Genomic DNA, 27,461 nt, shown 5'->3' with positions numbered 1-27,461 from the left:
ACTCTCATTACTACAAAAATCCTTACATACATATTCTGCTTTGACTACAAAATTTTCTGCAAGGATATAAGCCAGATAAATTTATTTGTCCTTCGGATTGATTTTAAGAGAAGGTCAGGGGAAAGCTTATTCTAGGGCAATTAGACAGAATACTGTCACATCCAAAGCTGACATAAATCACCATTGTTCCATTCACCTTAATCAAGCTACAGGTTACACTACCTGAACAGCTGGTGTGTTTTCCCTTTCTTTTATAAGTGCATACTTTTATAAATTTGATAGATTGATACTAAATTTCAGTATGTGACATAAAAAATTGACTAGTTTATGTTCAATGACTTCTTTTCATAATTTGCATAAGCAGTGTTTTGAAAGGCTGTCCAAATCTTTCTTGCAAAATAATTCTTGCAAACTGAACCTTTGAAAAGTCCTCTGACATTTGTAAAGCGAAGGTTAATTAGATTATTTTTGTCCATGCAAGTTATTAACATTTTAATATACTAAAATGTGGCTATTTCAAAATAAACAGTAAATCCTTTACAATTCAAATAGATTTAGCTCATTTCATTTAATAGTGGAAATGAAGGTTTTAGATCCCAGCAAGTCACAAGCATACTTTTACTCACAAAATAAGTTAGGAGAATTTGAACATGAACTGTTCCTGAGAACAATTAATTTAAAATTTTAGCCAGGAACATTTGCAGTGATCATCTAAAAGAGAAATAGATGAACAGAAAAAACTAATTTTATTCAATTCCAAATCATCAATTTCCTACAATTAAGGTTTTACATTAACGTAACACTTGCCTCCTGGCTCTTTTCTGAGTCAATTATATTATTTGCTTTTGACAGAAATGAGATTCGACTTAGATATTGAAATGTCATCAACAGCAAGTGTTTTGTGAAAACAAAAAGCAACTAAGACTGTTTAGAGAATATAAGAAGTTTTGCACTGACTTGTGTGTCTCTATGCTTCTTTTCCTTTCCAGTACACACCCTTTAGATTTTCCAGTGTGCTGGAGTAGTTACGGCATTTTCCCTTCTCTCCTCCCTTTTAATTTCAAAGCTAAAGGAATATATTCCTTATAAGAGTTTTCTGAACTTTCTCCTAACCACTTCCACCTAGTCCTTATTCCAATTTACAGAAGAAACATCCTAGAATTGCCCCTTTCACTTGCCCAGAACCCCAGTATGACTCATAGTACAAGTTCTTGTAAAGTTCCTCCAGGACTTCTCTTACATCTTCCTTTTACCATTGATGGATTTGAAGAAGCCCTTCTTGTTCTCTTTTACTTCCTTAGCCAGGTTTAATTCTAATAGGGCTTTGGCTTTCCTTGTTGCCTTCCTGCATAGCCTGACAAAGTTCCTGTAGTCCATTCTTCCACAAACTGTAAAATTTTTTCTTCCACAGGCCTTTCTTCAGGAGCTCCTTGCTCATCCATGCAGGTCTCCTTCCTCCTCTACCTGATTTTTTACTCAAAGGAATGCACCTATCTTGAACTTGGAGGAAGTGATATTTGAAAATTAACCAACTCTCTTGGGCCCCCTACCTTCCAGAGTCTTAGCCCACAGGATTCCTCCAAGTAGATCTTTGAAGAGTACAAAGTTAGCCCTCTGGAAGCCCAGGGTTGTAATCCTACTTATTGCTCTGCTTCTTCCTTGTAAAATACTAAACTCTACCATTTCATTACCACTGTCACCAAGGCTGTTCCCAGCCTTAACATCCCCAGCCAGACCTTCTTTATTTGTTAATACAAGGTTCAGCAGTTAAGCAGCAAAGTTCTCAGCTGTGGTGTTTACATGGACATTTTCATCTTTTCTGAAAACCGAAAAAGTACATTAAATAAAAAGGTTTCTAGGTGACTTAACACTTGAGTGTAATGTTTTAGCCCTGCAGCTCAGGAAGGGCCAGCACTCAAGAATAGAGTCCCGAAACTGAAGATAATGAACATACTCTAGGAATGGACATTCCTCTAGGAAGGAGTATCACAAATCCTATACTATTTGTGTAACTCAGTCAAGAAAATGCAATATGGTGTTGCTTTTATCAGGTGCTGTAGCTTAAACTTCTTGCAGATACACACCACCACTTGTCTCTTTCATCAACTCTCAGTAGGAATGCGGCACTAGTGCAGAGGGCGTAGTCTTTTGAAAGAAACACTCCATGTCCAAGCCAGCATCAAAGCATAAGAAGCTGTGTTCTGCAACAATGTACAGACGGCTTTCCTAAAGGCTTTATATTTTAATATTTGGATATATTTCATATTTGAGGTAATCTTTTTCAGGAAGAAAATCTCCCTGAAGGAAGATATGGAAGCAACTGACAGTAGAGATAAAGGGGGAGATGAAGAGTGTTAGCACTTTATGACCACATCCCCAGTTGCTATGTTTAGTGTGTAACAGTATGTCAGAACTGACTAAACTTTTATTACTTGATCTGAGTTGTTAGTGGCATATACCTGTAATGGATGTAAATAAGGTGTCTCCCATCTCAGATGCTTTAAGAACACAGACAATTTTGAAGGAGGAAGTTTAAGAGTTAAAATCAAAAAGCTAAAGCAACCTCCAAAATGCAGATGTGCCTGAAAGAGTAGAATCTGGACAATAACAAGAATTTTGCTCATTTAATCTAATGATGGTATTTGGAAGTGGAGTATTGTTCAGCTATGTAATTCAGGTACCTATTTTCCTTGCCTAAATTAATCATTAAAATCTCCATTTCAGGCTTCAATACCTATAAATAGGTTTGCTGTAAGGATGATAAACAGTGATGAAGCATCATCTTGAATGTATTACTTTGAACAGTATTAATGGTTATTCCTTAGATTATGCATCATTGACCTTCACAGAGCCACTGATGGAAGTCTGCACAGTCTGCATATGCAGATTGTTATCTGTGTGGTTTTAAAAAGAAAACCTATTCAGACACATGTAAGCAGATACAACACTTTTAAAAGCCCAGCAAATCAACATGAATATGATAAAGAGTGTAAACCCATTAAAAGCAGCAATATTCCATACTCCTCACATGGACCGCAGTAAAATCAAATATGTGCTGCACAAATGTAAGCATAAAGAGTACGCATAGTTCATAGAATGAACAATGTTACTCCATTAGGAGGCATAGTTACAGCCAGGTAAGTGAAAGAAAAAAGAACATAAGGCTTAATAAGACAACTCGATTTTCACTGAAAGTTTAAGGCATTAGACCTGGAAAATTGAAGCAAGTTATGACCTCTCCTCTGACAGTAAACTATTGCAGATCCAGAAAATCACAAGGCCTCTTTCCAGTACTTATCACACAGAATTGTGATGGTTGGAAAAGACCTTTAAGATCACCAAGCCCAACTGACCACACACGAGGAAAAAAAAGAAAAAAGGGAAATCCACAACACCACAACCACACACCCCACAAAACCAACACCACCCCAAAGCCCACAAAAGCCACACAATGACCACTACAGCATGCCTGGAACTGCCACATCTGCATGTTTCTTGAATACCTCCAGGGATGGTGACTCCACCACCTCCCTGGGCAGCCTGTTCCAGTGCATGACTATTCTTTTGATAAAGAAATTATATGCCTGATACAGGCCAGGATGCCTTATTGGTCACCTGGGCACACTGCTGGCTCACATTCAGCTGGCTGCCAACACCCCCAAATCCTTTTCTGCTGGGCAGCTTCCCAGACACTCTTCCCCAAGCCTGTAGCTTTGCATGGGGTTGATGTGACCAAAATGCAGGACCCAGTACTTGGCCTTGTTAAATGAAGCTCATACAATTGGCCTCAGCCCATCAATAGAGCGCGTCTGGGTCCCTCCGCATGGCCTTCCTACTCTCAAGCAGATCAGCACTCCTGCTCAACTTGGTGTAATACGCAAATTTACTGATGAAGCACTCAGTCCCCTCATCTAGATCATTAATAGAGTTTGAACAAGACTGGACCCTAAACTGATCCTTGGCAGACACCACTGCTGTCCAGCCATGAACTGGATCCAACCCTGTTCACTACTACAACTCTCTGGGCTCAGCCATCCAACCAGTTTATTACCCAGCAAAGAGTGTACCTGTCTATGCCATGTGCTGCCAGCTTCTCTAGGAGAATGCTCCAGGAGACACTGTCAAAGGCTTTACTGAAGTCCAGGTAGACTGTCCTGGTTTGAGCCAGGATGAAGCCAGTTTTTCTTTTGCTGATTTTTTTTTATTTCAGTGAGCTTTCTTCAACTAGCAACTGCGTGTTCTGCTAGGTTGATAAGACACTGGAATGTTTTTGTAATTGCTGGGCTCTCAAGGTCGTGCCTTTGCTCTGCCGGCTCAGACACTATGGGGGGATCTGTGGCCCCCCCGTGGGAGGCTGGGTTAGACGAACAGCAAAACTGGCCAGAGATATTCCATTCCATATATCTACGTAGGCTCGGGGGAAGGTCAGAGATGACAGAAGAAAACTTCCTTCCTTCCTGCTTCGCTCTCTCGCCGCTTCGCCTTGCCTGTCTATCTGCCTTCCTTTTTCTCTCTTTTCCTCTTTCTTCTGTTCGTGGCCGGCGTCTGGGAAAACACCATCTGCCCATCATCGTCGAACCATCGACCTCAAGCCCTCCTGACCCTCGTAACTCTCTGCCTTTCTCCAGGATTCGGGATTCCTCGGAATTGTCTCATCTGAGGGAAGTGCTGTGGGAGTTGCTGGGGGTGGGGGGAGGCGAGAGGCTTCTGCCACACTTTTGTATAATCACTATATATATATATATACACTCTAATATCACGTATTAGTACTCTAAATAAAATTGCACGGTTCAGTTTTCAATCTAGACAAGTCTCTTTTTTTTTTTTTTCTTTTCTCTCTCTCCTTCCCTACCTGAGTAGGAGGGGGAGGGGATCGAGAGCATTGTTGTCCAACTGAGTCAAACGTTGACATAGACAACATCCACAGCTCCTCCTTCCTTGGGTGACCCAGGTGGGGCACCTGGTCATAGGAGTTTAGGTTGGTCAAGCAGGACCTGCCTGTCCTGAACCAATGTTGGGTGAGCCTGATCCCCTGGCTGTCCTGCACTGGCCATGTAAGTCCACTCAAGATTAATCTCTCTATGATTTTCCCTGGTACTGAGGTCAGGCTGACAGGCCTGTAGTTCCCTGAAGCCTCCTTTGGGCCCTTCTTGTAGATGGGCATCACATTAGCTAGCCTCCAGGCATCTGGGACTGTTGACCTGGACTGTTGCTAAATGATGGAGAGAGTCTTGACAAGCTCCTCTGCCAGCTCCCTCAGTGCTCTAGGCTGGATCCTATCAGGCCCCACAGACTTTTGAGTGCCCAGGTGCCATAGCAGGTCCTTAACTGCTTCCTCCTGGATTATGGGGGGCTTGTTCTGCTCTGTCCTTCTCTTCCAGCTCTGGAGACCAAACAGCCTGGGGGCAGCTGGTCTGACTATTTCAGAGGTGAAGAAGGCATTAAGTACCCCAGCCTTTTCCTCATCCTTGCTTGCAATGTTCCCCCCTGCATCCAATCAAGGATGGAGATTCTCCCTGGTGCTCTTTTTATTGTAAATGTATTTGTAAAAATTGTTATTTTTATGACAGTGGCCAGATTGAGCTCCAGATGGGCTTTTGCCTTTGTAATCTTCTCTCTGTATGACCTCACAAAATCCCTGTACTCATCTTGAGTTGCTGCCCTTTCTTCCAAAGATGAAAATTCTTTTTTTCCTGAGTGCCTGCAAGAGCTCCATGTTCAGCCAAGGCAGTCATTTTCCCCACCATTTTGTCCTATAACACAGGGGAACAGCCTGTTCATGTGCTTTTAAGATTTTCTTCTTGAAGAGCATCCTGGATCCCTTAGATCTTTGTCTTTCAGGACTCTCTGCCAAGGGATTGTCCCAACCAATGTCCTAAAGAGGCTGAGGTGTGCCCTCCAGAAGTCCATGGTGCAGGTTTTGCTGACCCCCTTCCTTACTTCACAAATAACTGAGAACTTTACTGTTTCATGGCTGCTATGCTCAAGGTGGTTCTAGGATGGCAGGGTGTGGCTCCACGGATCTATCTCCCTTTCGCACTCCTAGACACTCCTTAATCGTTCCTCCTCCTCCTCTTTCAGCGCAGCCACCAGGCTGAGCAGATCCTTCACCTGCTGCCAGCGCACACCGCGGCTGTCTCCGCCGCCCTCCAGGAGGAGGGACGGGCTCGGGCACTCGCTGCAGCCAGAGCCCCGGGCAGCTGCGGCTTTCAGCGGGGCCTCCGCCGGGCTCCCCGCGCTCCTGCTGGCGATGCTTCCCGGCCGAGCTGCCGCCGCGGCGGCTCCTGCTCCGGGAGGCGGCGCCACCAGCCGCGCTCCGCCCTGAGGCCGCGGGGGATCCGCGCCCCGCGCGCTCCAACCGCCGCCCCGCGCGCTCCAACCGCCGCCCCGCGCGCTCCAACCGTTTGGGCCCCGGGGCTGCGGCGCTCGCGCTCCCTGAGCCTCGGGCGCCCTTCGGTCCCGGCGCGCGCCTCGCGCCGCTGCCCTTGGCCGCGGGGACTTGGCACAACCGAGTCTCACCGGGCTCCTCCTGCACCGTAGGACAGAAACATGAACTCGAAAGTTAAAGTTCAGAATGTGTGCGCTGCGTTCAGGCACATTTTAATCCATGAAATAATCTTTTTCACAGTAACTTCTTCACGCTCCATGACCAAAAAGTTACCTTTCCTTCTATTTCCCACTAAGGAAGAAAACCAGCTTGAAATACCTTTCTACACCAAGGTGTCCTCCTGCTCCTTGGGAGCAACAGCTTCTTCTGCCAGGTAGTTCAACTAGATCCGTTAACAAACAAACAAAACCAGTTTTCTCATTTTTCAAATAGCTTTTGAGTTTGCAGCTTTTATTGAAAACCTGAAGAGAGCTGTGGAATCACAACACTCGACGAGTTCCTGCCGTCCCTTTTGGTTGGCCTAAAAAATGGCATTACTGCTACTGTACATACGCATGATTAAGAAATGGTCTTAACACTATGAAGGCCTAAAGCAAAAACTTGGTTATAAATCTGAATTGATCAATTTTAAGATGCCATTACTGTAACACTGCTTGAATGCTGCATGAATTTGGTTGGCATGGAGTGGCTCTGAAGAATTCAGACCAAGTCACCCATAACATCAAGTCTTGCTATTGCAATCTGTAAATAATGTACATGGAGTACATAAAAGATGGCTTTAAAGTAAAAAGAAGTAAACTGCATTTCTTACCCATTATAGAAGAGACGCAACAGACAGACTTTAGATTTCAGCAACAAAGATTTAAGTTTGTAAGTAGGGAAAACTTTCTAATGGTATGAATAGCAAAGCAATGGAAGAGATTCCCTTCAAGCACTGTGAAATCTCCAACTGCCGCCCCATGGGGGAGTTAAGCACAGGGGGGTTTATGTTACCAAGCTGGGATCATGAAGCGAATCTGTGCAGGAAAAGGCATCCAAGCTTGTTCCAGCTGGCTAACGCTGAGCTAACCTGTAACCACTGATATACTCTTTGTTTATACAGTAAAACATGATCCCTCTCCCACAGCCACCAGAGTCCCTAACCAGTCATGTCACCATTCCTGGAGCCAACATGGCCAGAGGAGAGGGAAGAGGATCTAGGGCCTCCTTCTGGATTTCTGCTAACAGGATGGAGGGTGGGGATCATCAACTACTGTGTAGGATTTTGGAGTCACATTCAGCAATCTGCTTCGTTTTCCCGATTTTCTTGATTTTTTGAGCTGTGAGATCATGGACTTGATGTGCTGTGTTTTGGTAGATGACAAACTGGCTTCCAGTTTATGAAACAAAGCGATTACATCATCACTGAAGTATATAACCACACACACACATTCAAATATACCTGAAATAAAAAAAAAAGAACCCTCAGCATTAAAAATACCCATGATCCAGGTTTGACTACAAACTGATTTAATATATCTGGATTGTATGTTAAACACAATCAGTATCAAATCTTTCACGCTCGCCCAGAGTTTAAAGAACGAGAGCTGATCTAGACACACAAAAAAATAATTCTGGATTTTATTTTTTTTTCCCCATGTATAAATAATATATTCTAAGAAAAAACTTGAAATAAATTTCATCAAAATTCTTTTTTTTTTTTTTTTTTAATCAACCTGAACATGCAGTTCTTGACTTACTCCCAAGCTGAGACTGAAATCCAATTTTGGCTGGGGGATTTTTTTGGCAGTGAAGTCACAAATCCTTGAAAACAAAGTCTTATAATGAAAAGTTTGTGAGACCCTGAAGTGTAGCAGCAGGAATAGTGCTCCTATAATATTAAGAAAAAATTCACACAGCTACTTTAAAAGCAGAGTAATAGCCAAACGGCACAAAATGACATCAAACACAAAACACAGCAGCATTTTAATAGAACAGAATAAATTAATCATTTTGGCAGTCAGTAATTTTATAAAAGCCTCTGCTCTCATTATGCCTTTGAGTGTTTTAACTACAGATGAAAAATAGAAACAATTTTAGGCTATTCCCGGCAGACTCAAGTAGGTTTAAGGGTAGCTGACCAGATGGAAGAGGCTTTACTTTTAAAGCACTATATTTCACCTTCCGTTCCCTCTGGCACTGAAAAGAGAGGAAAGCACTTCTGAAAATTTCAGGCTCTGCTTGTGGAAGCTGCAATATAGGTGTAGTTAAAATTATTTTAAATAGGCTGCTGTTACTGCTCAATTTACTAAAAACAGTTAGGACACGTTCATGTAGCACTAGAAGAGGCTGAGGAAGCAGCAGCCTTTGAAGAACGTAACTTCAGAGTTATGTTCTTTGAAGAATGTAACACAAGAGGCCGCAGGTCAGGAAAGGTTTATATGGGACATGCATAAGAGATATTGAAAGCTGTTGTCAGGATAAACCCTAGTTCTGGAGTAGTGAAGAAATTACTATTCTTCTGGCCTATGGTTTGAATGTACGTGAAAAAAACTTTTGTCTTCTGCGTGACCAGTGCAGAGGGATTGTTCTTAGTCTCAGTATATTCAGAACCATTAATGATGTGCAGTATAGGATGTGAAACAGATCTGTAGATTAAAAATCTCTGTCCATTTTAACAGGCCGTAGTCAATAGGACTTGACTGTTTCCACTCCATCCCTATGATAAAATATCTCTGATAATATCAATTGGGATCCAGTTTGGATCACACTGACAGAAGTAAAAATGGAATTAAAACACTGAGGCAAGGTAAGCATAATACTCCCTAATCAAGCCAAGTTCATTGCACAAACTGAACATTTTTCAATCATTTTAACTTACAATGGTCACTAAAACCCTCTATTAGGCTTTTATTATACTAAAAAAGTTTAAAAGTGTTGATTTGGGTTTTGGTTTTGGTTTGGTTTTTGGTTTGGTTTGGATTTGGGTTTTTTTGTGGGTAACAGCATGAGAAAACTCCAGTCCACCAGTTATTTATTTGTGACTTTTTCATTAAATGTAACTCAGAGTCAGCAATGTTGGATGCTCTGAGTTTGGCTGTTACATAAAACTAATAGAATTTGAACTTTTACCAAAAAAGTGTCCTCAGTGGGATGCAAGTGTTGTGTTCAGAGGCCAGCCTGGAGATCAACGCCAGTAATAAGATTCTCAATGTGATTTCTGTTGAAAATGAATTCACCTGTCCACCCCAGGCTATCGTGTCGTACTTCTGAGGAGGGTAAAACTCCTAATGGTTTCAAAGTAAGGAGTGACTTTTGAAATAGACAATAAAAGCAGAAGGGATTCCTGTCTATTCAGCACAATGTGAGTCTTAAATACGAACAAGAAATTAGTAAGCTGATAGCACATATAAAATTAGTCCAAGCATGTTGGTGCATAAGTGACTGGTGGCAACACATCACTTCCACAGTCGGTACCTCATAAGGGCCCAAATGGCTGGTCACCTTCCATACAGGCAAAACAAACTCATATATATATTTTCTTATTTAAATGAATTTCACTGCAAATGCAGCATAAGGCTTGGACTTGTCAAGTAAAGTTAGAAAAAGAGCCACTTTGTAATTTTACCCCAAACAGTACAAGTTAGATTGTGCAATTTCATTGATTTCATCACTCCAGTTCCTTCCTGACCTGATTATAACTGAAAGTGCAAAAGATGAGTAATTCAACTCCATGAATGAACATGACTAAGCTTGATTGTTGGGGACCTAATAATTTTTTTTAGTTCTGCACTGACCTTTATGTAAACTGCAGTGTGTCTTAAATAAATTGCAATAAATGCTAAGAAATAAATCTTGGGAAATCTAGCAAAGAATACATTATTATTCTGTAAATAGTAAGTCTGTTGCCCAGTTTGTTAAAGGATGCAACTGATAGCATTATTGCAATCGAAACGTGCAGACATTGTATGTTTGAGCCTCTTCTTGTGCTCAGACTGCCTTAGTTTCCAGAAGTTGAGATAGTGAACTTCATGGGGGAAGATTTTCTTTCAAATATACTGCCCACTGTCAAGAGCTGGGCAATATTAACTTTCTGATTCGACCACTTGTCTGGCAGGCATCTTGGTCTTTTTCTTATATATCAAACTGAATAGAAGTTCCTTTGATTTACAAGTCTTTAAGGGATAAAAATCAAACTTACAACTTGAGAAAAAAAAAAAATAAATATATATATATAGCTTGATGAGACTTTTAGGAAGAAGCAAAACTGAACAAAAGAAACAGAAATTGGGAATGAAGATTCTGGAAAACACAGGAACATTCAAACCTGCACACAGATCTAAAGATGTGCTTGACAGAGCCTGAGTAAGTGTGCAGATAAGTAGCAGGAAATCAGCCAGAAACTGGCTTTAACTTCCCTATCTTTTACAATTTTATTTTAGGCTAATAAGGCATTTTTCTTATAAAAAACAGTATATTTGCACAGTTCACAGCCTGTGATGCTCTGAGCTACTCTACACTACTTACACACCTTTAGATTTGTTATAAGACTTTATTTTTAGAAGGTTGTTCTGGTTATAAGCTGTAGTGACTGCCAGTATGCTTTCTTCTTCCTGCTAGTTACAGCTACGGGAGTGTATTTGGATTTTACTACATTAATGTCCAGCATGAATAAACAGGGAGGTTAAGAAGACATTCTGATTTTCTTTGTGAACATGAGGTTACAACTTGCAGTCATTCCCACACATCTTTTCTCACAAAAAAAAAAAAAAACAAACCCAAAACAAAAACAACACAAAAAAAGGGAATCAGCAACCTCAGTAAGTTGATTAATTCCACCTATTTGACTTTCATGAGCACTGATTGTATTGAAAGTTTTCTTATGAGTCAAGTTATCACTATTTCATTCTTGCCATCTAAACCACAGTTGTCTAATCCTGTTAATTAGGATGAAAAGCAGATTATGTTGAGCTCAGCAGTGAATTATGTTCCTGAACACTGCATTTCATCCCTAGTTAAGATTTTAAAATACTAACACCAATTATTAGCACTTCCACACACAGTACTCATCACTCTCTCATCTTGGGCATTGTATATTTAGGTGTTACAACACTCAGGTAATAGCTGTCAGGTCATATTCACCTTGAGGCAAGACAGTTTTACTTTTTCAAATATAAAAGCAGGCAGACTAAGAAATTAATCTAGTAGACATAAGAGAAATGCAAAAGCGCAGTAATGAAGCCAGGGGGGTAGGTCTCTGAAGATGTGGCTGGTACTAGATAGTCCTCATAACTACAGCTGCTATGGCCCTATACAGACTTTGCTATCCATCCATGATGCCATGGCAGCAGTCATCTAGCTTTCCAGCCCTTTAAGGATGCTACAAAATTGGACCAATTGTCTGCCTCAGGGCAGTGCAATATCCACAATGCAAAATCCAGTATCACATAATTGGAAGCCAGGACCCCAGAAATCAAGTGCTCAAGTGGCTTGTCCAAGGCAGGTAGACAATGGGAATTCTGATTGTGGTTCCTAGGAAATTTTGACCCCTTGGTTTGCACTCCCAAGAAAACAAGTTTTGTCATTGATGTGCCAGCTCAGCAAAGGATTTAAGTATATACTTCATGAAAATAAATTCAGACGGCTGCTCAAAAATCCAAGTGCTATGAGACTTTCCTGAAACAATCCCATGTCCCATACAAATACCCACTCATTTTCCAGTATACTTCTTACAAAATGTTACGATTTCATTTGTGTTACCAGTCCCATATTCTAGTCCTGTAGCCAGAGCTGCAGTTTCAGAGAAGTCATGCAACCTGAGAAGCAATTAGAAGCACAAATGAAGAGTCTGACCACAATTATTTTTTCTTCATAACCTGGTATCTGTATGACAAGAGGATTTCTGAGAGTGGAGGTGATCTTCACAGTTGCTGAAGTTCATGCATTGCACCAGTAGCACAGCCACAGCAAATTGAACTACGTCAATTAAAGTTCTATTGACTCTTCTTGCAGGGGCTGCATCAGCATTTGCCCAAGGATTTGTCACGTCTGTGTTCCACATTTATTGAAGACAGTCATTAGAGACCAGCAAATCATCATCCATATGCTTGCAATCTACAATTACTCAGCTATGGAAGTCACATACTCAAGCTCACTGTTCGCATATTGATTATAGCTTGGGCTCAACTGTTTTTCATCTAACTTTTCATCCCTATTTTTTATGAATTCTATCATTAAGTGACTGTTCATGATTTCATTATAAAGTCTGTTTATCCCTAATGATCTCTTAACAATTTATGATAAGCTAGAAATTGGCTAGTCCTCTTGGGAAACAAGTAAAAAATTCAGCTTGAAATAAATTTAGTGTATTTTTTTTAAGGATTCTGGCTAACCTGCATTATTGTTACTACTAGGTAATTTTTAAAGTTTGACTGGAAAATGCCCTTATGTACTCAATTATTCTTAATAGATTTTTAAAGAAGTATTTTGTGGTTTTCTTTACCATTCATGTTAGCAAGAATAGAAAACATCTGCCTAAAGCTATAAACATCTAGAATGAATTGATAATATAAAGTACAATACTGTCAAGATGCTGCCCAGCTACATCAGCTGAGCAAAAGATACAGTATGCATGATACCTGCATGTGTATTATAAAGTGTCACCGTTTGACTCAGGTCAGACAACAATGCTCTCGATCCCCTCCCCCTCCCACCCAGGTAGGGAAGGAGAGAGAGAAAAAGAGAGAGACTTGGTTGGATTGAAAACTAAACAACAAAGCTTTAATTAAATTAATGATAAAAGGAAAATATATACAATTACATACAGATATGTTCAGGTATGAGCAAAAGCCCCTTGCCTCCCCCCACCCCCAGCAACTCCCACAGCACTCCCCTGAGCTGGGACAGTCCCAAGAAATCCCAGAGATGCTGCTGGAGAAAGCACAGAGTGATGAGGGTCAGGAGAGCTCCAGCCTAAGGGTCAACAGTGCTGGATGGATGGAGTCCTCCCCGGGTGCCAGCCATGGGTGGGAGAGAAGGGAGGAAGAAACAGGAAGGAAGTTGTCTTCTGTGATCTCTGACCTTCCTCTGAGCTTACGTAGATATATGGAATGGAATATTTCTGGCCAATTAGTGTCTGTCTAACTCAGCCTCCTACAGGAGGGTCACAGATCTCCCCATAGTGCCTGAGTCGGCAGAGTGAAGGTGCGACCTTGAAGCCCCAGCAGTTAGAAAAACATTCCAATGTCTTACCAGCCTAGCTAGAACAGAATGTTGCTAGTTAAAAGAAAGCTGAAGAAAAAAAAATCAGTAAAAAGGAAAATTGGCTTCATCCTGGCTCAAACCAGGACATTAAGATTCTGTACGCTTCTTGTATGAAATGCAATTTAAAAAAAAAAAATTAAAAATCAGGCTTTTTGATAATCAGAGATAATGATAAATGTAGACTCTGGATCTGATAACCTGATCTATAACTCTGCAAAGTCGAAGAACTCCAAGAAGACTGACTGACTTGGAAGTTGTGCAATTCAGTTATATGAAAGACATTTTGTTTAGCAGAATAATTGTACTTTTGCAAAATGCACCCAATTGATGTCCAGTACAAATAAATTACTAATTAGTGTTTGGACCTTCCATCGATATTGAGAACTACTGCTCTGTGTGAGTTTATATTCACATTCCATTAACAGCAAGCAAGGAAAATCTCTAGCAGGTAGTACTATGCCTGGAACTTTTCAAAATAGTTCCCATCACACATTAAAGCAGACTTTACAGTACAGGTCTCAACAGTACTTGGACAGGATTGGGTTCCTCAGGCCCTTCTGTGGAGAGATGTTGTAAGAACTCCTCATGTATGGCAGGATCCAACTCCTGCTATGTAATATGGGGACACTGACACACCAAGTTGACTTTCATCACTGAATGACCCATAAAATTTAGAAATATTGACAACTAAGACTGACCTTTCTTGTTATAAGTCTATTGATTGTGCTTTTTATTATTTAATGGATGCGTTTATGGTAGAATTGTGTATTGACAATCAATTTTAAATGTTAACCTTGGCTTTGGTAATTTTTTTAGCTACAAAGCAAGACTGTGTTGCTATGATACTTCTGTGGGTTAAGTGAATTGATAAATATGTTTGAAATAGTTTTCGTATTTGTAACACTTTTAAGAAAAATCTAGTTAAAATAAGTGCAAATTATTCTGAAATGGATGGAATAGTTTTTCTGGAAAACACAAACTTTAATTTTAAAATTAATATTTCTATTTAATTTAATTTATCCTTTAAGTATTCCCATTTTTTAATGCTCAAGCTTCTTTTAAATTATCACCACTGTGTACAACTTTATATTACATAGTCTACAATGTTTTTCTTGGAACACTTCAAAAAAAGAACTTAGGTGGATTTTATCAGGAAGTAGTTTTTTGTGACTTTAGCATTTTTGAGATTTCTAGGGGGAAATGGTTTTGTAAAATCAGAAGCATTCACAGGTAGAATCACAGAATCCTAGGGGTTGGAAGGGACCTCGAAAGATCATCTAGTCCAACCCCCCTGCCAGAGCAGGGTCACCTAGATTACATCACACAGGAACTCATCCAGGCAGGTTTTGAATGTCTCCAGTGAAGGAGACTCCACAACCTGTCCAGGCAGCCTGTTCCAGTGCTCTGTCACTCTCACAGTAAAGAAGTTCTTCCTGACATTCACATGGAACCTCCTATGCTCCAGTTTGCATCCATTGCCCCTTGTCCTATCACTAGACATCACTGAAAAATGCTTGGCTCCATCGTCCTGACACTCACTCTTTACATATTTGTAAACATGGATGAGGTCGCCCCTGAGTCTCCTTTTCTCCAAGGTAAAGAGACCCAGCTCCCTCAGCCTTTCCTCATAAGGGAGATGTTCCACTCCCGTAATCATCTTTGTGGCTCTGCACTGGACTCTTTCAAGCAGTTCCCTGTCCTTCTTGGACTGTGGGGCCCAGAACTGGACACACTACTCTAGATGTGGCCTCACCAACGCAGAATAGAGGGGGAGGAGAACCTCTCTTGACCTACTAACCACACCCTTTCTAATGCACCCCAGGATGCCATTGGCCTTCTTAGCCACAAGGGCACATTGCTGGCTCATGGTCATCCTCCTGTCTACCAGGACCCCCAGGTCCCTTTCACCTACACTGCTCTCCAGCAGGTCAGCCCCCAACCTGTACTGGTACATGGGGTTGTTCTTCCCCATATGCAAAACTCTACACTTCCTCTTGTTGAATTTCATTAAGTTTCTCCCCGCCCAACTCTCCATCCTGTCAAGGTCTCGTTGAATGGCAGCACAGCCTTTCAGTGTGTCAGCCAATCCTCCCAGTTTAGTGTCATCAGCAAACTTGCTGAGGGTACATTCTGTACCCTCATCCAGGTCGTTGATGAAGATATTGAACAACACCAGTCCCAGTACCGACCCCTGAGGGACTCCACTGTAGAGAAACAACTCCCACTGAAACCTCATCTGTTATACCAGAAATAGCCATATGTTTTAATTCTGATTTTTTTTGTTGCAATATGAACAATTTTCACTTATCTGCATTTGTTTTTCAGTTTAAAAAAATAGTTTCAAATAAAAAAATATGGGCCGTTCCTTTTAAAAAATGAAATATTTTTATATCTTCCAACGTCTTCCGTTTAAATACACTGAAAACCATGTATTTTCAAGCTTTTTATGAGACAACTTCTTCTGAAGGAAAAATTCCCAACTATTATTATATGAATATTGGCTGCTTTAAGAAGAGTAAATTCAAAGGCCACAGTCAACTAGTTTTGCTACCAGATGTAAATATAGAATAAATACATTGAGTTCATAGGACTTTATTCATTGAAAAAATTAAGAAAAAGAGGAATTTACCCAGCATCTTGGCTGAATGGATGTCACTGTGCTTGAGGTTGAAAGAACATGCATGACACAAACTGATGGACAGGATGTTCAGGTCCCAGTGCTGAAGGCCTAGCCAAACAATATATGCAGGACTCAGAGCCCTAAAATCATGACATAAGCATTCCTGCAGATTGCAAGAGCAAAGTCTCACCTCTTTCCTTTTTCTTTTTTCTTTCTTTTTTTTTTTTTTTTTAATAAAATAAACAGACTACTGAAAGAGAGATCCAAACTTCTTTCTCGATCTGCAAGTATTTGTACCCACTGCCGTATGTAAGCAAGGGGATCCCTAATATAGAACAAGTTCTTCACACTCTCCAGAAGAAGACTCTCCTTCTGATCTGTCAAGTCTGCTTATTTGCTTTCTTGCTGTCATTGTCTGCCAACTAAAAAGCAGAATGAACATCGGGTTGGATGTGGGGTTCCATTTGTGCCCATACCAATCACATTAAACATCACTGTTCTCTGCGAGAGAGGTGAGGCCTTTAACCTGGAAAACAGAAAATCTTAGAAATGAGACACATCATTATTTGCAGACAGGCCTGTAACACCATCCAGATCATAAATATTATGAAGTCACTAATGTGCTGCAGTTCTAGACACAACAGGAAGATCGAACCTTTAAATCTTCAGCTTTAAGTTTCAGCAATTCATTTTCTTCTTTTAACCTCAGTCGCCATTTTCACAAAAGTACTGAAACTTAACAAGTGCCCCCAAAACATGAGTTACTCACAAGCAAGCTACTCATGAGCCATATCAAACCAGCATTCCTTTTTGCAAGTTCCCTGAAGACAAAATCAGTAGGAATCCAAACTTGTCCAGGAGTTCACTGTTAAAATACACGGAAGCTGCACCCCAGTCACTTAGAAATTACTCAAAGGCTCTAAAATAATCTGACATTTCTGTTCTTTAGAAAAGAGTCTGAACAAAAGGTAGCAGCACTGTATTTATAAGAATAGGTTGTGATGGCTGCACACTGCATTTTTTTCTGCATTCCCGCTCTGCCCTCTCCCGGGACAGGCAGCGAACTGCTCAGCCCGCCCGCAGCAGGTGGCGGCCCCGCAAAGCAAACAGCTCAGCAGGAACCTGCTCCTTTGCAGACACGACTGAAGGACCTGCTGGGAATCGCTGCAACTTCTGGACTATCAGCTAGGAGAACAAGTGATCTAAAAAGCAAGACAATTCGAGTACACGTCTGCTATTTACTGCTTCATTCTAATGAATCCATTTAGAAGAAAAGTGCAGTATTTTTCTAAAAAAAACCCCTAAAATCCATGGTAACGTTTTTTTTGTTGTTGTTATATTACTGGAATATTTTCTTTCAAATTTTGAACTTTAAAAAAAATAGGAACTAGCAGTTATATATTTATGTGGATTTGTAGACAGATTATATATATATATATTTATTTTTTTTTTAAATCCAGAACTGTCTGTTGATTATATCCTTTATGGCTTGCTTTTGACTGACACATAGCCTTCTGTTCACTTACTTTTAAATGGAAAGAGTAATTCCTAGGTAATTTATATTAATCATTGATTGCTGGCCATCATTACAGCTAACAGTTCAAGGAAACAAAATGTTAGCATTTTAAAATGAGAATGCTTAAAAATAAAATCTGAAATACACATTAGAAACCTAAAATAATCTACTGCTCCCAAAGCTGCTGAATGCTTCCATGTCATTTTTGGGAAAATAGCCCCCAAACAATTCAGTTATTTGAAAGCCTAAAAAGCAAATAAGGTATCCTAATTCAAAATTGTCAGTTTATAACAGCATTTATGAAAAGTTTTAATCAATTGGGAAACTAGGTCAGAAGTTCATAGAAGGACAATTTATTTGTTAAAATGAAAACTGCTTTCTGATGGGCCAGTCTTTAGATCTGTTCTTTGTAAAAGTTAAAAAGCATTCTATTAATAACGCTTGACTGAGCAGCTGTCACTTTACAGCACCAATATCCATCAGACAAAATGTGTACATGTCCTTCAGTTACAGGCATCCAAGAATAAAAGTTACAAAATTAAAACATTTCAGATAAAACACGCTCTTTTAATTAAAAATGTCTATAATAGACTTTACATTTTCCAGGTGAAATAGAGCTCTTGTCTTTGTGAATTTTGATCCACATTTTTTTTATAAAGTAGAAGTCAAGAACTCAGACAAAAACTCATCAGTTCATCAAGCCATAGCATAAGTACACTTCATGAGTTGTTCATTTGCCGTTTAGTTAATGCAATGACCTGTTGTACGGAGGATAAGTTATTAAGTAATGAAATAGGATGATTGGATTAAGCTAATTGCTTGCTTTGAAATGACATTTGTACATATATTCTTTGGCCTTGTCAGAATGAATTAAATAATCTAAATGGTGTATTTTGCATTCCATTTCACAACTTCTAAAGCCATATTTTACCTGATAGATGGGATCGCTAAAATTGTGATTAAAAAAATGAAAAATTGTGAGTAAAAATAATGCACCACTGGTGTGAAATGGTCTCTATACCAGGAATCAGATGCTCATCAATCTAGCCTGAGGTGCCTAGACAGAGGACATATTAAAAAGTACAATTATAATAATAGGTCTGATCACATTATTTACCAGAACTAATATTCTGTGCAGGGGGATATAGAATCTAGGACTGCAAATTTTATATTGGAAATAAACACACTGACAAGAAGGCTGTCATATGAAGATGTGTTTTTTATTTCTGTTGATTTTTACTGGTAAAATCAAAGTTCAGAAAGTAAGACTTTACTACAGTGTATCTCCTGAGGACTCTTTGTGGACAGGCTAGAAAGTCCCACTGGTCATGCTACCCATCTGCTCTTTTTACTTTGTGTGCATGAAGTGAGCGGTAATGGCTCTGTCAGCAGGACAGCACAAGGTTGGTAGCTGTTGCAAATTTAATCCCACAGAAGACACAAGCCAAATAAAGAAGTATTTCTGTGATACATCTCTATCTGCATTGTATGTCACATTATCTTAATCCACACGGACAATTCTGCCACTGGTTCTGATAGACTTTCTGACAAGAATCGCTGAATGGAGAAGACAGGATCCAAAATCTCTCATCAGATCGATCATTCCAGCCTCTGGCACAAAAGACAGACTAGGATTAGAGTCAAGAGAGGCAGAACGTGTTGAAGGGAGGGAAAGAAAAGGAGAAGGATAGCACACTGCAAAGTAAGAGAAAGGAATAAAAGGAATGGAAGGAGCAGAGAAAGACAGGTATGTCAGAACCAGCAGATGCCCACCTTGTGCTGCCCCAAACCACCCCAGTCCTGCGGAATCTGAAAGACCTGCACTTTCAGGGATAACTGCCATGGGTAGTTTTTTTAAGTAGTTTCTATTCTTGGACGAATTTTAAGGTTGACAAAGGTGAAAGGAGCCCAGAGGTGAAGCGAATAAGCTTTCCTTGCTTATAGTTAAGCAGAGCTCAACAGACGCTAGACCCTATTTCACAGGGTGAGGCTTAGGGGAAAGCAGGTGTCAGGGCGCTGCTCCATCCACTGTTACTGCAGAGATCTGCCTCATCTCAGGAGGATTCAGTCTGTCTGCTGATAGTTGCTCTGATGTTCGTGTGATACCGTGTCGTGGTTTGGGCCCAACACGACAACGAACCGGCCACGTGGCCGCTCACTCAACTCCCCACACACACGCTCGGGGACTGGAAGGACAAAGGCCAACTAGGAGCTCATGGGTCGAGACAAAGGACAAGGAGGGTTCACTAACTATTTATGGTCACGGGCAAAACAGACCCAACTTGCGGAAAAACAGTTTAATTTACCACTAACCGAATGCACACAGGACACAGACAAGACAAAGAGCATTGCCTGAATACCTTACCCCACCCCTCCTTTCTTCCTGGGCCCAAATCACTTTGTTCCCGATTTCTCTCCCTCCTTCCCCCCAGCAGCACAGGGGGATGGGGATGGGGTATAGAGTCACCTCACAGGCTGGTGGTTCCTGCCGCTCCTTTCTCCTCAGGGATAAGGCTTCCTCACAGTCCTCCCCTGCTTCCTCACGGGGTCCCTCCCATGGGAGAAAGTCCTTCCCACGAGGTCGGGAGGAAGCCGCTGCACCGTCAGCTTCTCACAGAGCCACGGGCTGCTTAGGGAGCAAGCACCTCCTGGCGCGGGGTCCCCCACGGGCTGCAGCTCCACCTTCGCCCCTCCTGGCGCCGCCACGTTCCTCCATGAGTGCGGGGGGACAGCTGCCATCTCGCCATTAGCTGCAGGGAAACTTCTGGTCGGGTACCTCCTTCCCCTTCCTCACCAACCTCGGGATCTTCACTTCGGCACTGCCTCTCACCTCTCCAGCACAGCTCTTCTCTGTCCTCAGGCCTTATATCAGCTCTTTCATTCGTTAATCACGGAGGCGCATCTATTGTCTTTCTAACGACCAGCCCTGGCTCCCTGAGCTGCGGGAGCTTTTAGAAGCTTCTTACAGGAGCCACCTCAGGCGTCCCTCCCCCTTACCGAAACCTGGCCAGAACCAAACCAGCACGTTCAGACTTGCGGTTTGTCCTAAAACTTCACTACCTGCATTTTCTTTTCCCTTCTGTAGCTCATCAGTAACCCTTCCACAGAAGTTGAGATGCCAGGTTGTGACATTGTTTTAGCACAGACTGGCAGGCTGGCATTTTGGAGAGTAAAATCATGCTGTAGAGTTAGAGGCCCCGGCTTCTTAGTATGACTCTCTTTGTCTGGGTCACCTGCAGCTGAAGATTAAATTCACAACCTGTAATATTTTAAATGCTAACATTAGTCATAAAAAAATAAAATTAAAAAATCATCCAGTATTTATTCCTACGAACCCGTATGCATATTCCTTCTTTGGTGCGGCAGCAGAAAATATATAGAGATTTGAATGTCTTAACCAAGTTTAAATTATCTCTGTGTTTACACTGATTATTTTAAAATTATACTCGCAAGCAGAATTTTTATTTGCAAGGACTCAGATCTTGTAAAATGACTTATTCCTTCCTTTGGTGTTAACGACAAATTGCATATTACCTCAAAGCTTTTTCTTGTTCTGATACTACATATTTGCATGTCCACTTGTGTCTGATATATATGCTCCTCTGGAAAAAGTCCTATATGAAAGTTAGTGTTCTGAATCTCTTTTAAGATGTTTGGTTAGATCCTAGCTAACATGAAAGCAATTTATCACATTTGTTGGAGGGACTTTCTGCTCTGTCTAAAGCAGAATCAGTTTGCAATGAAATTATGAGCTAGTAGTGTTAAATATATAAATTAAATATATAAACTCAACTAAAATTAGCACAAAACAGGATCCTGCAGAGTTCAGTTAGAGACATGGGAAATGCAAAGCAATTAAGTGTGAAACAGCGAAAACAGGGAAAATACCTTTACAATCTAAGTGAAATCTTGAACTGTGGATAAGTAGTTAGCATCATTTTTCTTGCTGTTTCTAATTATTTTTTATAGCACAGTACCACCTAGAGGCTCTCTTGTTCTTTGTGCTGTGCTCGTGAGAAGCAGGAAGCAAAACTTTTGGAACTTTTTACCATTGCATAGGAAAGGCAGACACAGCATGAAAAAGGAAGTAGAGCCCAAAAGTGGAGAGAATGGAGTTTCTTCAGAAGAAAAACCATCCGATCTCAAAGAGAAGAGAAGCCAAGTTTCCCCAGTCATGACATTTCTCTAATACAAGACAAATAGCCACTCAGACTGGTTCAAAGATTATTTCAGATCTAAAATAGATTTGCTCTCCAGTATTTTTTGCGTGTCTTTTTTCATGCCTTGTCATGAAAAAAGTTTGTGCAACAATTTCCTGCCCCAGCTGCATCATGGAGTAGGTGCAGATTGTTCCCTCTGGCAGTTATATGCTTCCCTACTCTCATCCTTGCAGGCATTTTCAACCTGGAAATAAAAAGCATAAACACTTAGGCTACATAAAATTTTGCTTTCTGAATCACTAAATGGAACCATGAACATCAGACATACAGAATTCTCATTCTAAAGATAAGCAAGCCATTTTATTGTCTTTTCACAAGCACCAGAAATTACAACATTAAAAAAAAAAAAAAAAAAAAAAAGAGGAAAGAAAAAAAAAAGAATATATTTTCATCTTTGACAGCATAATGTTGTGTCTGCCATATTTAGCATATGTCATGCTGCCTGATCATGTGTGCTATTTGCAGCCTGGAAAATCTGGAAGTTGCAGAAAAAAGGTAAAGTAGAGCAGACTGATTCTATTTAGCAGCTACTGCATATAATTCAGGAGGACAGGGCCTCAGAGGATGGTTGTCTCCATTGAAAGGAAGTAAAGGCAGTGCTTCTTGCTTCCTCACTTGCAAGGTTTCCATCCACACCCTTTATCTTTTCTGTCTGTAACAAGCAGAAGTATTCATGTTAAAAGAAGTACTGAAGTGCTTTCTTTTAGAGAATCCTCTTTCCTCCTTAACAGAGTACAGACCAAATAAAACACTGAATAATCTTTTCTATGATTATATATTTTATTGATAGGTATATGATGAGTATATGAAAGACAATTTTTTTATTTCTAATGTGATATGAAGTTCCTCCCATGAATTTCAAATGAGATACATGTCTTTTAAAGTGTCTTTTAAAATCAGAGAGTAGATTTTTATTTATTGGTAATTGCTCATCTGTCAGGAACATAAAAAAAGAATGAGCTAACTTCTTATATTTTCTCAATTTGTTAACTCCCCCTTATTCCATTTCAGCAATCTGTATTCGTCAAGCTCTCTTCAACTTGTTTCAGGCAGGAATCATGTGCCTATAGCAACTTCCATGAACTGGAAACTGCATAAGGAGGAATTTAGTGTAGACAAATAGAGTTCTTAGGACTGTAGATTGCCTCCAGAGTGGGATTATCAGCAACAGCTATTAAGTCACCTATTATAGTGTCACCTGGGAGTTGATCCTCTGGGGTTTTCCTGTTTGAATAGCTCTTATACACAGACACGTAATATTTGCAGGTATTTCACATGATTTTCTGGGTCCACATCCTCCATACTGCAAAGGGCTCCTATGCCCTTAACGATTGTAGTTTACAGAGCAGCTTCTGGGATTCAGTATTATCTGAAAGTGACGCTGGCACAAGCACCCAGAACTCGCTCCACTGTGAGCTGAAAGTCTCATAAATAGATGGCATAATACATTAATATGGAAACAAGAAAGAAGCAAGCAATTCTTTGATGTTATTTCATCACATTTTTAGCTCATAGAAAACAAGATATTTTCTTTGAGTCTTCATAGTCTTTAAGTGACTGCTTAAATTGGAATGCACAACAAACAGAGCCTAAAGTAGCTTACGTGTTCCCCGAGTCACATTTTATTAGTTACACAGGAACATAAACTATGCCAAAACTTGTAGCACAGTCACAGCCAATGTTAGGATGAGTCATTTATTTGGGATAATTTAAGAGAATAATCTAGTTGCGAGGTCTTCTAGTGCTCCTATCTACTTCTGCCTGTAATTTTTTGTAGAACTCATCAGATCATACAAACAGCTCAAAAAGTTGCAGATGAGCTTTGGAAAATCAAAGCACATTCAATGGAGCCAGGTATGCTTATGTGGGCTATCTTTTCCATTCTGTTTTCATAACCACATAACTTACTGTATGTGCTCTCTTAAAAGGAAGGAAATAGTGCTGTTTTCTAAGTTTAGCTGTAACTTAGGCACTCATACTGTTACTAGCTGCTTCTTTGGTGTTTGGGCCAACATTAAGAGGTTTCTAGTTGCACAGTGACATATTTTTGATTATTTATCATTATTGACAATAGCATAACTTGTGAAGCTAGCATATAAAATTGGACCAGTGTTCATTGTGAAGGAAAATATGCTATCTCTAAAGAAAAAATAGATAATAAAAATAGTTTCTGCTTCCTAAATATTTTTTTTTAATTATTAGAAACTTTAGCAATGCCAAAACAGTTAAGAAAATTGCTTAAAACCTTACCTTTCTAGAAGCATTAAAGTCAAGTTTAAGAAATTGGGTGAGAAAAACAGAGAATTGGCCACTGCATTTTATTGTTTATTCACATAGTTGTGATTTAAAAGATAAACCATGTTTGCTAGGTACCATGGAATTTTTTTTTTGAGAGTGAAAGTGAAAAGAGGGAATAATTTCAAAACAGACACAGAAATTATTCTTCCTAGCACTGATCCGAAATACTGAGTCTGTGCATGGGTAATTAGAATAAATTGCAATAAATACGCTAGCAAATATTATCTCATGATAATTATGTCACAAATGTCAGGTAATTATAAAATTATTCTTCAATGAAGATTGAAAAAAAGAAAAAAAAAATCACTCCAAATAACTCACCTAAATTGATGGCTTTTTAGGAATAGCTTATTCTCTCATATTCCCAGCAGCTCAGTATTTTTTTTTAATTTATTATTGTCCTCATTACTAGAAAACAGCATGAAAAGAGTTTGGGTCCAATGAAACTCTCACTATCACCTTACATCTATTGCAGGATATTAGCTAAGGATATTAGAGAATACTGAACAATACCCAACATCACATTCTTAAATTTCAATAACCTGAATATCAAATAAGACCCGTTCTTATATGGAGAAGTTAAAGGAAATAATGCCATATGATTAAAAAAACCACTAAAAAATTCCATAAGCTTGGCCTTTTAGTATGTGGAACAGTGAGATTTAATGTAAGTCTATATATGCATAAATAATATATACTATATATGTAATGTATAAAATACATACATTATATATATGTGTGTTAATGGGTGCACATCATATATATGTATAACTACTTAACCACATTATACCATCATTATAACCATCAACCATCATTATAAAAACCTCATATTACATCAAAGAAAGAAACAAAATAGCTTGAAAAAAAGTCCTCTTTGAAGGCAACAGATTTAATTGCACATTTTCCTAACCAGATGTCCAACCAAGAAATTGAAACACTGCAAAAATACCCCCTGAAGAGGAGTTTTTTAATTGAGTCTAAAGCATTTTGAGAAACAGAACCAATGCTTCTGAAATGTCTGTATATTAATGTTGCCCAGTCCAGAACAGCTTTTCTTTGCACAGCAGGTCTCTTCCTCAAATGCCTTTATATAAGTGCTTTGAAGATTTAAGTAGAATAGTCTGGCATATTCCTGTGGGTATGTCTGGTTTCCAGGTTCTCTCAATCCACAAAATGTCATTTCTGTGGCCAAGCTTTAAGGAGTAAGACCTGAGAAAGTAATTTTCTACTGCCTTCATCAGTTTTTCCTCGGACAAGTAGTTGGATCTGTTCAGAGGTGTTTGACCAAAGGTGCCCTAATGAGGGCAGGATTTCAATTTGGGTCTCATGTCCTATGCAGGTGCCTGGTTAGCAAAATTCCTGGGCAGTGGTAAGCTCTTCCTCTTTGATAAATGCATTACATTTTGGATCTAAGAAGCATAATCAGTGAAAATACTGTTTAAAAGAGTACATGTCTGTAAAAACCTACTGTTTTTGACAAAATCGTTTCTTTCAAAAATCAAATTAACATTGAAGAAATCCTAAGCAGTTATACTAACTTACTTGTTGTGATAAATTTTTGTTATAATAAATACATCCTGAAAACCCAGGTAAAAAGGTGTCAGTTCTGCAAAGTATCATTAGGAAGCTATCGATACTAGGAGGTCTTTGCTGTTGTACTAAAGTCATAAGGTGAGGAGCATCATGTCAGGACTGAGCAAAATGTAGTCTGGAAGCAGAGAGGTGGCTTCCTGAGCTTTCCTTGCGGCTGCCTGCCTCTGAGACTGGCATGAGATGTTCTGGATTGGGTTTGTCAAATAACAACATGGAAAATCAGTTTGGCTTATTGGACAATTTTGCCATCCTTGATTCTGGGTTCAGAAGGACATCTCTTCCCAGCTGTAGCTGGCTACTGAATAAAGACAGACTGACACGAGTAATGGCATCACATTTTTTAACACTCCCATGGAATTAAAATTCCTTCCCATCTGAGGAATTTCTGTCACACTCTGGAGTACAAGGTCACAGCCATGGCATAGTTCCCTGAAGGCCAAGCAAACTTTCTAGTCTCCTAAAATGTCCTCTAGCTTTAGTGACTATGACTGACTCAAAAAATACAAACCTATGGAAGGTTTTTGCAAGACCAGTTATCTAATTGCAGAACCATTAATGCCAATTGAAATAGAATGAGCATTTATTTTAATGAATATTGTGATCATCCTGTGGAACCACATTTACCAATTATGCATTTAGAAAAACAAGTTACAATTAATCTTAGCTTTCCAAAGTATTCTCCCAAGTATAGTACTTCATAATGAAGAATTAACCTAAAATTACTGATATGATATATGTTCATTCCATGATGAGATCTTTACTTTCTGCAGTTATTGGTCTAGTTTTCTTTGTAATTGCAGGTTAAAAAATGCTTTCTGTGTATGTGGGTTAAAGTGAGTGCCCATATTCTTACGGCTAATTTACTCTTCTGTGTTCATACAATATGAATATGGGACATCAGTTTTTAAAGTTTTTAACTGATAAATTAGTTTCTCTCTGCATTATATTTTTACCTGTCCAACAAGTTATATATTTTTATTTATAACATTCCTTTTTGTTAGAATAAAATGTTGATAGATATTGGCTTGTATAGATGTCATAAGAAGTTGAAAAGGTGATTTAATATTTTCTATTTGCAGTGGAAGAAAAGGCTGGAAGAAAAATAACAGCTTTCAAGATGTCTTTCCATTACTAGACTGAAAACCACTGGAGTCTGATGTGTTGGTTTGCTTGCTTTTCTTTGTTTTCAGTTTTCATTTTTTGATGACCACGGCTGAATTTAAAAATAAACAATTAAGCTGAAAGCTCATTAACACAGGCAACATGATTTCTTAGCCTCAGAAGCTAACGTTTAGATCAGTAAAAAGTGGACTTGTGATGGTCTGCAGTACAGCCGGAAATTCTCTCCTCCTCTACTCAGTTTATTGTCATCTTCATGATTATCTGTAGGGGGCAATAGGTAGTAAGAAATGCCTAATCTCTAGTTTTCTTCAAATAACATCAGAAAAGCTGCAAGGAAAAGATTGATTTTCCCAAGTCAACCAGAAGTCCAGTATGTGAATTATAGCTCTTTATTGGGGATCTTTATGTATGTAAACTGAGAGCTTATCCGCTATTAATCTAAAAAACTGACTAAATTATTGT

The sequence above is a fragment of the Apus apus genome, chromosome 12 (genome assembly GCF_020740795.1).
Source record: "Apus apus isolate bApuApu2 chromosome 12, bApuApu2.pri.cur, whole genome shotgun sequence".
In the NCBI taxonomy this organism is placed as follows: domain Eukaryota; kingdom Metazoa; phylum Chordata; class Aves; order Apodiformes; family Apodidae; genus Apus; species Apus apus.
Note: the sequence above shows the minus strand (reverse complement) of the source record.